This window comes from Halichoerus grypus, chromosome 2 (genome assembly GCF_964656455.1).
Source record: "Halichoerus grypus chromosome 2, mHalGry1.hap1.1, whole genome shotgun sequence".
NCBI classification, from domain to species: Eukaryota; Metazoa; Chordata; class Mammalia; order Carnivora; family Phocidae; genus Halichoerus; species Halichoerus grypus.
In genome coordinates this window covers 89,787,499-89,801,782 of record NC_135713.1, presented here as the reverse complement: position 1 = coordinate 89,801,782, position 14,284 = coordinate 89,787,499, and the positions used below count along the sequence as shown (strand labels likewise).

At 39.1% G+C, this 14,284-nt stretch overlaps 1 protein-coding gene across 1 annotated transcript in view; it reads left to right on the top strand.

Moving 5' to 3' along the window:
* The window catches only part of XRCC4 (X-ray repair cross complementing 4), a 309,118-nt gene extending 300,672 nt beyond the window's left edge, over positions 1 to 8,446 (top strand). The window contains exon 9 of the mRNA XM_078067092.1: positions 8,281 to 8,446. The gene's annotated coding sequence lies outside the window, so the exon portion shown is untranslated. The remainder of the gene's footprint in view (positions 1 to 8,280) is intronic.
* The last annotated feature ends 5,838 nt before the right edge of the window (positions 8,447 to 14,284 follow it).

The window sequence follows — 14,284 nt, the reverse complement described above, 5'->3', positions numbered from 1 at the left end:
AGATCTCAGATTCAAAGAAACCCTTTCTGACTACCTCAGTCTAGGTCAGATTCTCTTGTTATATGCTTTTATAAAACACATTCCTTAGAAGGAGAGCACGTATCTCCACTTGTAATTTTACATTATTTATTGTGATTGTTGGAACAGTATCTATCTTCCCAAGCAATGTATAGACAACACAAGGGCAAGAATTGTATTTGATTTTGCTCACTTTCCTATCCTAATACCTGCAGCACTTAGCACAGCACCTAGCATATAACAGGTGGTCTATACATGTTTGTTGAGTGATTGAGTAACTTAAGCTGTAAAGGTTTGCTGTACAATTCAATGGAATAAGCAATGAAATAGACTTGAACTGAGACAGTCTATTGGGGCTATACTTCTTCCTTAAGAAAAACAGTGTGCCTTTATAACTTCTGGGTCACCAAACCTGAAATGTCTATTGGGGCACACCATCACACAGCCACAAAGTATCCTTTTTAATCATGAGTATTGAGTGTTTCTAATTTTTCTTAGAGTTCCTGAAATATACTACACTTATTATTCATTTGAATTCCTCAGGAAAAAAAATTGTTATCTTTAAATAGGTTCATAAACCTAATGTTCAAGTTATCAACAAAAATGAACAAAGCAAAGATGATATTTTTATATCCACAATTTTTTTCAGATAAGTGAATGGCTCTCTCTTTTCTCAGCCTCAGTCATGCTGTTTTATGTGTCATTTTGACTGGGCTAACGCATGCCCAAATAACTGGTAAACATTTTGAGGCGTGTCTGTGAGGGTGTTTCTGGAAGAGATTAACATTTGAATCATTAGGCTAAATAAAGAAGATCCACCCTCACCAATGTGGTTAGGCATCATCCAATCCTTTTAGGACCTGAGTAGAACAAAAAGGCAGAGAAAGGGCAAATTCTCTCTCTTCTTGTGCTGGGACACCCATCATCTCCTGTCCTAGAACATTGGAGCTCCTATTCTATGGCCTTTGGACTCTGGGACTTACACCAGCAGCCCCCGTTCCTGCTGTTCTTTTCAGCCCTTTGGCCTCCATGGGGATTTACATTATCAGCTCCCCTGCGCTCAGGCCTTCAAACTCAGAGTGAATTACACCACCACCTTTCCTGGGTCTCTAGCTTACAAATAGCAAATTGTGTGACTTACTGACCTCCGGAACAACATAAGCCAATTCCTACATATGTATTTCCTATTGGTTTTATTTCTCTAGAGAACTCTGACTAATAATACCTGCCAATCTCTGCATTGACAAAACAGCCCAATGGTATTAACTTCTAGAGATTCTCTCAACACAGCATCTATCAAGCCTACATGTTAATTTGATTATAGTTTCATTCAGCCAATCTGTTTCTCTCTGATCTGTGTAGATCTTCAGTCAAAATGTAGCTAAGGTTATTTTGCTACAATGAAATTTTGTTATCATAAGATTAGGCTAGGGTCAAGACTTGTTGAGAAAAGAGAAGAGGAAAGTTGTTGCATGCTGTTCATAAATTTTCAGGACAGTAATTTTATTTGGAGACACCATCTATTCTAATTGCATGTAGAAATGAATAGTGTTAACCCACCTCAAGCAACATACACAGTTGTGTTTAAAATCAGTCTTGGTGAATCAGATTGTTTTTGAGATTACAAATTGTGTTTGCTATTTAGAGTAATACTACCACAAACTCTTACCTGTGATTAGTCTGGAGGGTGGCACTAAGGGACTTTCAATATTTATGTATCTGAGATTTTTGTCATTTTCATATAATATGAGTTTTAATAATGAATATGCAATACTTTTTAATTTCGTAAAAAAACAGACAATTTTTAAAAGACTTGTTTGTGAATCTTTTTAAAACTCAAATTTCATCTTTTGCTTCCACTTACAGTTTAGTAAGTCACAAATTTGTCATTCCTAACAATGAGAACAGTCCAGATAACTTACACAATTTTGGTATTTAAAACTAATCAGAGTACTGAAGATGTAAGAAAGCTAAATGAACTAAAATCCAGAAAGTAATTAACCATTCCCAGGAAAGAAGAGAGATCTGTGGCTACTTTAATGTCTAATGCACAGTGGGAGGAGAAGTCTGTCACAGAACCTAGTGACATAAAAACAGCCAAACTTTCAACAACCTTTTAGCAGCTGCATGTGAGCTGGTGGGACAGATTAGGATCTCAAGGAGTCCAGACCCAGAGCAAGTCTCCCTCCGCCTACCTACCACCTCATTCCCACAGGCTTCACTGAGTCGTGGGGTAAAACACTGAAGGCTGCAGTCAGGGCAGGAGAATGAGGAGAAATGCCTCCGAGGATCTCCAGGCCTTCCTTGAGAGCATGGTAGCACCTGCTGAAGGCTGCGAGCAGGGCAAGAGAGTGAAATCTCTTCCAAGACTTTTAAGGCCTGCATTGAATGCATTATCTCGGCCCTCCCAAGGCTAAGACAAGAAATTTCCTGGGATACAGAAGGCCAATAACAGCCCTAGTGAGCAAAGGGAACTCTTTAGACTCCCCAAAACTGGCTTTCACAAGCTGTAAAGCAAAGAGACACATCCCACATTCAAAGAGGTGGAAGCTAGGCTATAGAGTGCAAAGATCTCTAGAGCTTTGTGACGGCTCAGATCTCAGGTCCTACTGAAAGGAAGGTCCTGATTCCTCCATCAAGTCATTTGAATCCAGTGGTGGACTAAATAAGTACAGCTGTAACAAAGCCAAGACCCAACTAATCTGCAGATTGACTCAGTCTTTATACTGGTGGGATGACAGAAATAGGGCATGCCTTTTTCTGAGGTAAATATTTCTTCACTTTCCACTGTTCTTATATGCACAGTAGTAGGCACACAGTAAAAAAGTTTGGGTTCTGCTAAGTGGTAAAAAACTTGGGGCCACAGTCAAGAGGAGAAAAGAATCAGATGGTCAATAGAATCAGATGCAAAGACAGCCAAGTGTAAGATATATCAGACAGGGACTTTAATTTTGCTATGATAAATACACTGAAGGATCTAGTGGAAAGACAACAGTATTTTACTTTGTTTGGCCTGTTTTTGGTATTGTATCATATAAATGATAAGCAATACTTGACTTGCTATTTTTGTTTAATGTTACGGTTCTGTGATTTATTCACATTTTGCATGTAATCATAAATTGTTTTTTTTTAACTGGTGTACAGTGCATCATTGTAAAACTATACCATAATTAATTTATCCATTCAGTTGTCAGCATACACTTAAGTTTCTAAGTTTTTAGTGCTACAAAGATTGTCATGATGCACATTCTTGTATAGATCCCAGTGTACATACTCGAGTTTCTCTACGGACTATACATAGGAGTAGAATTTTACTAGACAGTGCATTTTTCCCCCATAGTAGTTACACCAGCAGACAATGAGTCTCTTTTTCTATATTGTCACCCACACCCAATGTTCTTAAACTTTCTAATTTTTGCCAATTGGTGGATTTTAGGTGGGATCTTACTGTGATATTAAGCTGCATCTCATTAATTTCTCATGAGAATCTTTTCAAATGCTCATGGGCCATTTGTGTTTTCTCTTTTGTGAGAAACTTAATTCTGTCCTTATTAATTCATGGGAATTACTCCTCTATTCTGCAAACAGATCATTCTGTCATTTTTCTATATGTTGCAAATCTTTCTCACTTGTATATATATTCTAAACTCCACAGTACATTGCTATTACTTTTGCTGTAAACATTCAGTTGTCTTAACATATAAAAAATGAGAAAAAATGTATTTTATGTTCACCATTCTTGACAGACCTCATTCCTTTGTACAGATCCAGATTTTATTTTGATTTCATTTTCCTTTGGTCTGAAGAATTTCCTTTAACATGTTTGATAGTTTTAGATCTACCGATAATGAATTCTCTCAACATTTATTTGTCTGTTAACAGGCCATTTAATCTTGCTCTTTGCATCGTATCTTCACGAGATGTAGAACTCTGTGTTGATAGTTCTTTCTTTCAGGACTCTACAGGTGCAGCTGCACTGTTTACTGGCTTATACAGTCTGACAAGAAGTCTGCTTATTTTCGTACCTCTATTTGTAACGATTTTTTTTTTTCCTTTTAGCACTTTAGAGAAGTGTCGCTGCCTTATGGAATTTGTGGTTTCTGCTGATAAATCTGTGATCATTTACATTGTTTTTCTGCCATATGTCATTTTCTCTAGATTCATTTAAGGTTTTCTCCTTCTCACCTATTATCGGCATTTGATTATGAGATGCCTTGTTTGGGTTTTCCTTGTTTCTTCTGCCTGGAGGTAATTAGATTATTTGATCTGTGGCATTCTAGTTTTCAACACATTTGAAAAATGTTGTCTTTATTGCTTGAAACACTTTTCTGTTCTCTTTTCTCCCATTCTTCAGGGACTATAATTCTATGTACGTTAGACCTGTGGATACCGTCCCACAGCTCAGTGAGATTCAACTTATTAGTTTTAGTTCTCTCTCTCTTGCTCTGCTTCATTTAGGATGATTCCTACTGCTGTCACTTCAAGTTTCCTGAGATTTTCTTCTGCAGGATCTAATCATCCATTAATCCCACCCATGATTTTCTTTTTTTGTTTATTTCAAATACTCTAGTTTTCATCTCTTTGAAGGCTAGTTGAGCATTTTTATATCTTCTTTTTCTCTTACCATCATGTTCATGTTTCCTCCACCTTGTTGAATGTGCAAGCATATTGAAAATTTTTATTTTAAATGGCCTGGTATGTATGTTAATCCCCTCATCTCCATTACTTAATGTGTTTGTGTCCATAATTAATGTATTTCTCCTAGTTATTGATCATATTTTCCTACTTCTTTTCATGATTGGTAACTTTTGATTGGATGACAGATGTTATGAATTTTACATTACTGTCTGCTGGATTTTGTTGTTTTCCTTTAAGGAGTATGTTTCTGGCTTGCAGTTAAGATACTGGAAATTGGCTGGGTCCTTTCTAGTCTTGCTTTTAAGCTTTGTTAGGGCATGTCTAGAGCAACCTTTAGTGTAGGGCTGATTTAGCTCCATGCCTAAGGCAATACCCTTCAGAGGACTCTACCCAAGGCCCTGTATACTACAAGACCATTCTACTCCAACTGGTAAAAACTAGAAATGTTCCCAGTCTTGTGTGAGCTCTGGCGGTTGTCTAGCTTACTGCTTTGTAGAGGTTCTTTCCCAGGTCTTGATTATTTTCCTTTCATGGTTGTGTACCTCAGTACTCAGCCCAAGACTTAAGGGGACCCCTCTATAGATTAGAGAGTTTGCTCTCTCTCACTCTCTCTCTCACTCCTCGTTTCTCTCTGTGCATTTCCTTCCTTTGGTACTCTGTCCCATGAATTCTAACTTCCTTGGCTTTCCCAAGCTCTGCTGTCTCTGTCTCCCCAGCTGAGTGAAACCCGTGTGCTTTATACATTCCACATTGTTCCATGCTGTGCCCTGCCGACTACTTCCAGGCAATAAGCCCTCCACTCTGTTGCCCTTCTCTGAGATAATGGTCCTGTGATTTTTCTTGTCCAAGGTCTGAAAATTATTCTTTCACATCTTTTGTTAGGATTTCTAGTTGTTTAAGAGAAGGGGACTTACCTGGTTCTTATGACTCCTTTATGGCTGGAAGCAGAAGTCTATTCTTATTTTCTGACAATTGAAACTCCTGCATAAAAATTGTAGTGAGTGGGCAGATGCTCCGTGCAGAGAATGACCAGTTTCCTTCTTCAGCTGTGCTTGGCCAGAACCTGAGGCTTGCTCCTGATCAGCGGCTCAGAGCCATGCCCCCAACTTGACTGGCACGTTCTATGCTCAAGCTGCCCCAAAGGCGCCACCATTCCCCTATCATGCAGCCACCACCTCTTCCCAGTTACCTGCCATGATGACCGCATCCTCCCTGCAGGGGCCGCACAACCACTGCCAGGCCTGCAGAACCGAAAAGGTGGACGAATTTGCTTCAGGATATCAGTAAAGCTGCCCCTAATGATGGGAATGTGGGCTGACTGCAATGGAATGTGTGCAACACACCTAGATCGTGTGTGAGTCTGTTACTGCTACAACTGTAAAGCGATCCACTGATGAAAAGGACCCCCATTTGTTTGACTTTCTTGCGACACATGATCTAAATAAGCAGGTAAAATCCATTTAAAAAATGGATGATTGTGTAATAAACTTAGGCAAGACAGGGGTTCCCAAATCTGGCATCACACCCTCTGTGTTTGACAAGCATACCCTGGGAGACAGTGGTACTGAGCGTGAATGGAGCCTCCGGCAGCCTTCCTCATCACCAGTGGGAACAACTCCCCATGGTGAATAATACCGTGCACTTACACGTGTCGCCTGCACACTTTCTGGAAGCCTCACCAAAACAGGCACCTCTGCTTTCTTCGTACATTTGCACCATTACATTCAATAAAGTATTTTGGTATTAAAAAATAAAAGGTACTAACTTATCTATGAAAAAAATGTTAAATTAGTAGCAAAGGTTAAAAATTTGTATATAGTAGTTGGTTATTGGCAGAGAAAAATTTCATCTGTGCATCCCGATTTCTAACCCGACCTGTTTTGTTTTTTTTTTTTTTCAATAAACTAAGTAAAATTATTTCAGCATTTCTCTTTGAGGTCAATTTCAAGGACTAGGTTTTTTTCTCTTTAGTATTTTAAATATATAAAAGTATAAGCTAGTTTTGGATGTTTTAGATTTCTGTTAAATACAAATTATTTTGTATCAAGTACATTTTATTTGTGTTCCTTATTAGATTCTTCCAGGTTTTATTTCCTTATCATGAATGTTTAACTTACTTACTAAATTCACTCACTCCATGATAATTTGCTTTCTAAGAATTTATTAGATAGGCAAGAAGCCTTTGAGCCTAATAATAAGTCATTCTTGGAAACAGGAAGCAAACCTGTGCCAAAATTAAACAGTCCCAAACACCAAAGATTCAAGGTCGGTTTGAAACAGAAACCACAAATTTTGATTGGATCTAAACTTGGCAGTATAAGACTCACATGGTTTGTTTCTAGTATTATATAAAGGAGATATATACACAGTCTAACAAAGGGAGACAGGAAAACCAGTTTAAACTAGCAGAACATTCAGGAAAGGATTAAGAACTCAGATCTAGTGTAGTGAACATGGATCTGGAGCCCCTGAGTCTCACGGTCTGTCACTAACACACCTAGAGTAAGTGAACAGAAGGATGAATGCTTTTGGAGAAATCAGCTATCTTTTCTGAGGTGAATGAATGGCAGATAGCACTATGCCAGGAACACATTCCTCAGAGAGAAAGTCTAAAACTAAGAAGTGAGAGTTCAAAAGATAGTTTAATCATGAAAAAATTGCTTTCAGAATTCCCATTTTCTTAATTTATATGATATGGTTAACTGGGCCAACATCCCCTCACCTGGGTATCAGGAGTCTAGGAAAAGCAAAAAGATGTTTGTGAAGTGTTTTCAAGTCACTAAAAAGACAGTGGAAATATACGTTAAAATACTTTACTTTCAAAGTGCAGCTATGAAAGAAACTATTATGTAGTTGGAAACTGGTTTTTCATTGTCAGTGGATCTCACGGAATATTGCTATTGAATTTGCTAGCACTTCACTGAGTTTCTTGAAGGGCCTCACAGATTCAAAAATACAGACCGTAACATTTGTTAAACCTTTTTTTTTTTTTTTTTGGTACTGTGAAACGCAATGAAAAAAAGTATAAAACATAAACACAATGAATGATTATAAGACAAAATATCCTAGAACTATCATATAGAGGTCAAGAAATAGAACAATGTCAGCAACCCACAAGCCCTCCCCAAGGCCTCTACCATATCGAGTTTTTCATTAAAATAATGCCACAGTGTTTTTGGAGGATAAAAACACTGTAAATCGTGTCTTCAAAAATCAATATCCCATGTAAATGGCATATTCCAGACACGTTTGAACAGTCCTGGTAAATTCAAACCAACAACAAGCCAAGATTTATATTTGGTTTGAGTGAAACATTTCAAGACAGGAGTTAGAGATAATAAATACCGTCAGCATCCACCAGAAAGCTCAGCTTTGCCCTAGTGGTGCCTTGCCTCGCAGTATTTACCCTGTTCGCATCTGACACTCCCCTGTGGGCTTTTCTCTGTGGTCTGAAAAGCTAGTTCCCTGAAAGAGAAAACAGGCACATATTTAAGATCTACAGGCCCAATCTGTGTAAAAGTGGATTACTGTTGGCCTGCTCCGGCATTCGTGTTTTAGTATAAAGGAAGAACTTGTCTTCCTCACACACAATTTACTTTGTGTTTTCGCTTCTGTCTTTCCCAGGACCCAAGGCTTCTTCTCAATTGAAAACTGTTTCTGGCAGCATGTATGTGGTAAGTCTTGCGTAGCTAGAGATTCTTCAGGAATGGATTCCAAGACAGTTTCTTTTCAAAAGGGGCCATGTCCCGACTCTCTGTGATGCCTCCTCCCCTCCCCCCTCTCACCAATCTTCGTTCGGGTGTTTTGAGATGAGCGTGGGTTTGTGAGATTTTGCGTGCAGGTTTTGTTAGACTTTTGATGGGAACAATGCCACGGCTGGATGCAGTTGCCAGGTGAGTAAACTCAATGTCTCTCTGTATAGCTTTATCAAGGGAAGCAGAAAGAGTGGATGGGGTTCTACTTGTGTAGAACCAGCAGCTTCTGAGCGGCTCAGGTCCTGGAACTGCTTCTTGTCCCAGCGCAATGGGTATTAGAAGCTTCTTGACTAGGAGAGCATTGACTCGTACACCAGATTCTTGTGTCCTTACTCTGTTATCTGATCAACTGCTGCTCAGCTTCCCTGTCCAGGTGTTTTTCTCACCACCTTGCCTGGCCCTCTGGCTCCCCGCAGGATTGCATCCTGCCCGTCTTCTGATGTCTGCCACTTGCCTGCACTTGCCATCTGTGAGGCAGTCTGACTCCAGTGTGGGTCCTGGAGCGAGGGGTTGCCACACTGCCTACTGTAACCTCCGGCACGATGTGTCCTATTTCTAATCAAACCGCTGGCTTAGGATACCTAGCCTTTGCCTTTGGTAGAAGTCCCTAGCCAGCTTCTGAACTCGCCCCCTCTCCCAAACCCTCAGCCTCGCCTCACTTTTCTGAGGACTCACGCCTGCTTTGTCCTATGACACATTCTGCTCTGGGCAACAGACAGACATCAGCACTGGTCCTTGTTTAATGCACTCTGCATTGCTATTGCCTATTCAATTATTCGTTTCTCCAACCATACTATAAGGGGTGATCCAAGACAGGTACTATTTCTGCATCCCCAGAACCTAGAACTGTGCCTAGAATTTAACAGGCATGTCAGCACATTTATTGACAAAAGCTTTTAACCTGGACCAAGATGACTATAAAGTGTTATAGAATCTAATTCTAGCTCTCTCACTGTCTAATACTAAAATCTTAGGCAAGTGAATTGATATTTTTGGCTCGCTTCATTTGCAAAACAAGGCTGAGCGGATGATCATTGGGATGGTTTCTAAGATTGCTTTCAGCTTCAGAGTTCCTCAACTCTGCTTAATGCTCAGAACCTTGATTAGGACATCTTCAAAATGATAGGACTCAATTTTCACCCTAAAAGTGGTATCTGGATTGTTCAAAACTGATTTTCAGAGAAAAGCAATTTTTAACCCAAATGATCCATGTTTTCCTTTCTCATGCCCATTATAATGCTTAGCAGATTGGGCCTTCAATTGTAGGACAAATGTAAGAGATGAATCGCCACCTAGTGGACACATCCCTAGACAGTGGCCTCCCCTCCAGAACAAGAGGGAGCTTTGTTCTCTGGAGCCCATAGGTCCTTACCCATAGTTTCTCCTTCCTCCCCCTGACACACATCTCAACCTTGTCATTGCCTCTGCCTCTAAAGAAATCACAGAAATATTCATTTTGGCAAGAGAAGACATATTTATTTTGACCACGTTTGATTTTATTTTTACCTATTTGTGTTTCACATTTACAGTGTGGTAGGCATTTTAAGGAAAAAAAGATAAGGTCCAGCAAACTTAGACTGGGTCTTTTTAGTCTCTTATCAATCTGGTTTGAAAACAATCCTTGAGCATTCAGAGACGCCTTGGCTAGACAGACAGAAAAGGGATAGTAGAGTTCACATGTCTCCCAAGCAGAACTGTCTAGAGAGCCCAGCCTTTCATCCAGTTCCTCACCAAGTGTTCAGAGTTTTACAGTTTTCCTTGTTTAAAGGCAAACCATTTAGAGGCTACTCTAAGGCTTTGGATTAGTAGTTATTTCAATGTGAAGTGGAGTCTTCGCCTGGATAATGTTTTCACTGAGCTTAAGGGAACCTATGTGACCTCTACTTAAAAGGAACAAAAGGATATGATTATGCTAGGTTTTCTTTCTCCACCTTAGAAAAAGTGTCCATAAGTTCTGTCAGTGGAGGTTCAAAGAGGCTTAGAGAAGGTATTCTTGGTTAATTAATGAAACATCAAGAGGATTGCTACAAGTCTTCAGCCCAGCTTCTGATGCCTCTATGGTACTTTATTATTTTAGCGCAAGACCTTATTCGTTTAATCAGCACTAATGATTCCTTCCAGCAACCCCAGATTGGCCAGCTATTCATACTGTAATTGCAGCACTGAGGCTCTATATTTCTCTAGCCTTCTCCACAAGCATATATTTTTCCTTGTTCATTAGTATTTCTCTGCTGTTAAGTGCCGCTAGCTAGCTCATGACGTTCCGATATTTTAATTTCTGTTTCCTACCCCACCAACCCAGTGCAAAATTTCTTCACTTCTCTACAAACTTTTGTTTAATTTCTCTTTCTCTGACATCTCTTACTATGTCTCAAAAAACTTTTGGAATGCTCTGAACCTAAAAATAACTCTTCTATTGATCCTAATATCTATTCAAACAAGTTCTCTCCGACCCTCCCTCCTTCCTTCTTTCCTCCCTTTCTTCCAAGAAAGCCGTTCAGAACAATTCCAACTAAGGAATTAATACACTCTCCCTGAGTTCTATAGACATATCTCCCAGTGGCCATTCTGTAGAGCCTAAGTCCTGACTAAATCACTCAAAGGATGCTGTCAAGATTCCTAAGCCATATTCTTGTATCGCTGCTCTCGAACAGGCTTTATAGGCTTGCTCTTCTTACCTGTAACTTCTGGAAGCCGATATGTACATTAATCCAAACACCCAAAGAGAAGGACTCAGTGAGGGGGAAAAAATGAAGAAATTATATGCCTAGAGCTAACCTTGGTCATGCATCCCCCTACCCCTGAAGGAAATATACTCTCAGACAAAAACTGCCCTTGTTCCTCCCATATATTCATACCCTTAGCACAATCTCTACAGAAACTGCAGACAAAGTAATTTGAAATGAATGTGCTCATCCATAAGCATGCAATAAATATCTATCTATATACATTAGACTGTCTTCAGTGTTGAGTAGAAAACAGAAATAAATATAAGGCACAGTTCTTGGATTCTCAGAGCTTACGCTGTTATTTTGGCAAAACTTATATTTAAATATTTACAGAAAACAGATAAGAGGCATGCCATAAATCATATCTAATTTTCATATAGAAATAATGGCAGAATTAAAGCTTGTGTTGTTGACCAAGGACTTGATGCTAAACCCTTTATAGAATTAATCATGAGCATCACATTGAATTAAGTAGAAGTAGTACTTCTGTATGGTATAAATGTTTCTGAAAGGTGATCAACAGCTCAAACAGTGAAACATAGTATAGTCGGTCAAAATGGTAGACTAACAACAACTAAAATATATGTCCATTATCTTAACCCCTGGAACCTGTGAATGTGACCGTATTTAGAAAAAAGGGTCTTTGCACGTGTAATTAAGTTAAGGATTTTAAAATGAGATTATCCTGATTTACCCTGATAATCCTATGACAAGTATCCTTATAAGAGACAGAAGAGGAGACACAGACACAGAGGAAAAGGTCATATGAAGACAAAAGCAGGTATTTTAACTTTGCAGCCACAAACCCAGGAACCCCCGAACCACAAGAAATTGGGAAAGGCAAGGAATGTTCACCCCTAGTGCTTTCAGAGGGAGAGTGGCCCTGCCAACATCTTGACTTCTAGGTTTAGACTTTTAGTCCATAATGGTGAGAAAATAAATTTCTGTTGTTTTAAACCACTAAGTTTTACTAATGTGCTATGGCAGCCACGGGATATTAATACACATGGTAATAAATCACATAAAAACTTTTTTGATGGTCTCTTTTTCCTTACCATAATTTCCTGCCTTTCCTTTACTGTAATGAATCAGAAATTAAAGGCATACCCATATAGAATTAATGAAATTCAGTAGAGTTTCTTTCTTTTTTTTTTTTTTTTTAAGATTTTATTTATTTATTGGAGAGAGAGGGAGGGAGAGCACAAGCAGGGCCAGGGGCAGAGGGAGAACAGACTCCCTACTGAGCGGGGAGCCAGACATGGGGCTCGAGCCCAGGACGCCTGAGCTGAAGGCAGATGCCTAACCAACTGAGCCATCCAGGCACCCCAAGTAGAGTTTCTACAGGGAGTGGGATAGCAGCTTTGAAGAGATGTCTGGGGATGAAAATAAGATTTAGAGAAGCTTATCCATGTATCTGCTTTGCGCTCACCTTTTCATGTATTCAAAGGTCTGGGTAACACATAAAGGAATTAGGGAATAAGCTTTTGTTCATCTGTTATCTCCAAACCAAAGTCTGTCTGGCTTCTTGAGGCAAACTCAATTAAAAACTTGTATGTTTTTCTATGTAACACAGTTGAAGAAACAAAATCATAAATCTTTAGAATATCCAAACCAACCCTTCTGCACCTTGATCTATTACAGGTTATTTCATCATTTGGGAATCCTTAAAGCTCTGCTTGGATTTTATGACCAAATCATTGTTGAAATTTGATCCTGAATATGCATAATTAAGAGTGTTTGTATCCTAGACATAAGACTGACTCTTTACCAGATAGTAATTGTAATTGTTAGTCATCTTAGAGGAAAACTAAGATCTGACTTTGAATTAAGGAGATTGATTCCTAAACAATGCCAGGTACGTAGCAGGCACTCCATGAAGATTTGTTCCATGAATGAATTTATTCAGCTAAAAAAGAGTTTGACTTCAGGTAGCCCTCTAATTTTTAGTAGTTAAAATAAACCCATTCAAGCTGACCGTATCTATAGAAAGCCCAAGACAGCCATAAAATGAAGCCCATCGGATTTCTTTATGCAGAAGAAACAGCTGCAAATCCCTCAAGAAGCTGCAAGAGCGATGCTACCTGGAGTCACGTAAGAGAGTGTTGGGACTGGGGTACACTGGAGGGCACACACTCTGTCTTAAGGGGGCGGCCACTACTCAGCTGGAGCAAATTGTCGCCATGCAGAAATTTGAGCCTAATTTGCCATTCATCTCATATTTTCAAGAGAAGCCAGAAATATAGATGAGAACACTTGCCATTTTAAAAGTTGGCAATGAATTCAGTCTTTTCAAAAACGCTCTGTGGTGGCCAAACAAAACACATCTGCTAGCCAGATAGGCCTAGAGTCCTCCAGTCTGGGTCTCTACTTCTTAGTATCTTTCCCTTTCTTTACTTCCCTTGGACTTCTATTTCCTCTTTCTTTCTTTCTCTCCTTTCAGCCTCTTGAATCACTAATTGTCTAGAAACTAGTGTCTGGGATAAAAGTTGTGCAGGGCAGGAAGACTCGAGAACTGGATGTGTTCTGAATGTCAGAACAAGGCTTAGTTTGATCAAGTCAGAAAACAGACCAGGAAGCAAGTAAATGGGCTTTGGATGTCATAAATGCTGGGTTTGGTCCGTAATCTAACAACTATCTAATCATTGAAACATTATTTAACTTCTTTGGTTCTTACCTGCACCATCCACAAAATGGGAATAGTTGCACCAATATCCATTGCACCATTATTGTGAAATCAAATGAGATAATAGTTTTAAATGAACCTTATCGATATAAAGGGCCATAAAGTTATTAATCATACAGTAATTATTAATAACAAGAGGCTTATTGGTGTGCTGCATTCTTGTTATCATATAATAGTTACAGAGCACCAGCAACGTGCATCACCAGAAGTCAAATAGTCATAAATCAAACATGCTGTAGTGAGTTCTACAAGATAGTGTATAAATTATATGGTAAAGACTAAAAGTGCTATGACATTTCAGAGGAGAAGATTGATGACAACTGGAGTGAAAGTGTGCTAGGAGTAGTGAGACTTACACCAGACTTTAAAGGCTGCAAAGGATAGTCACAGTGTTACTGGCTTGTTTCAGGCGTCAAAACAGATTTTACTTTGGAATTACATTTTTATGTATGTGGCCTATG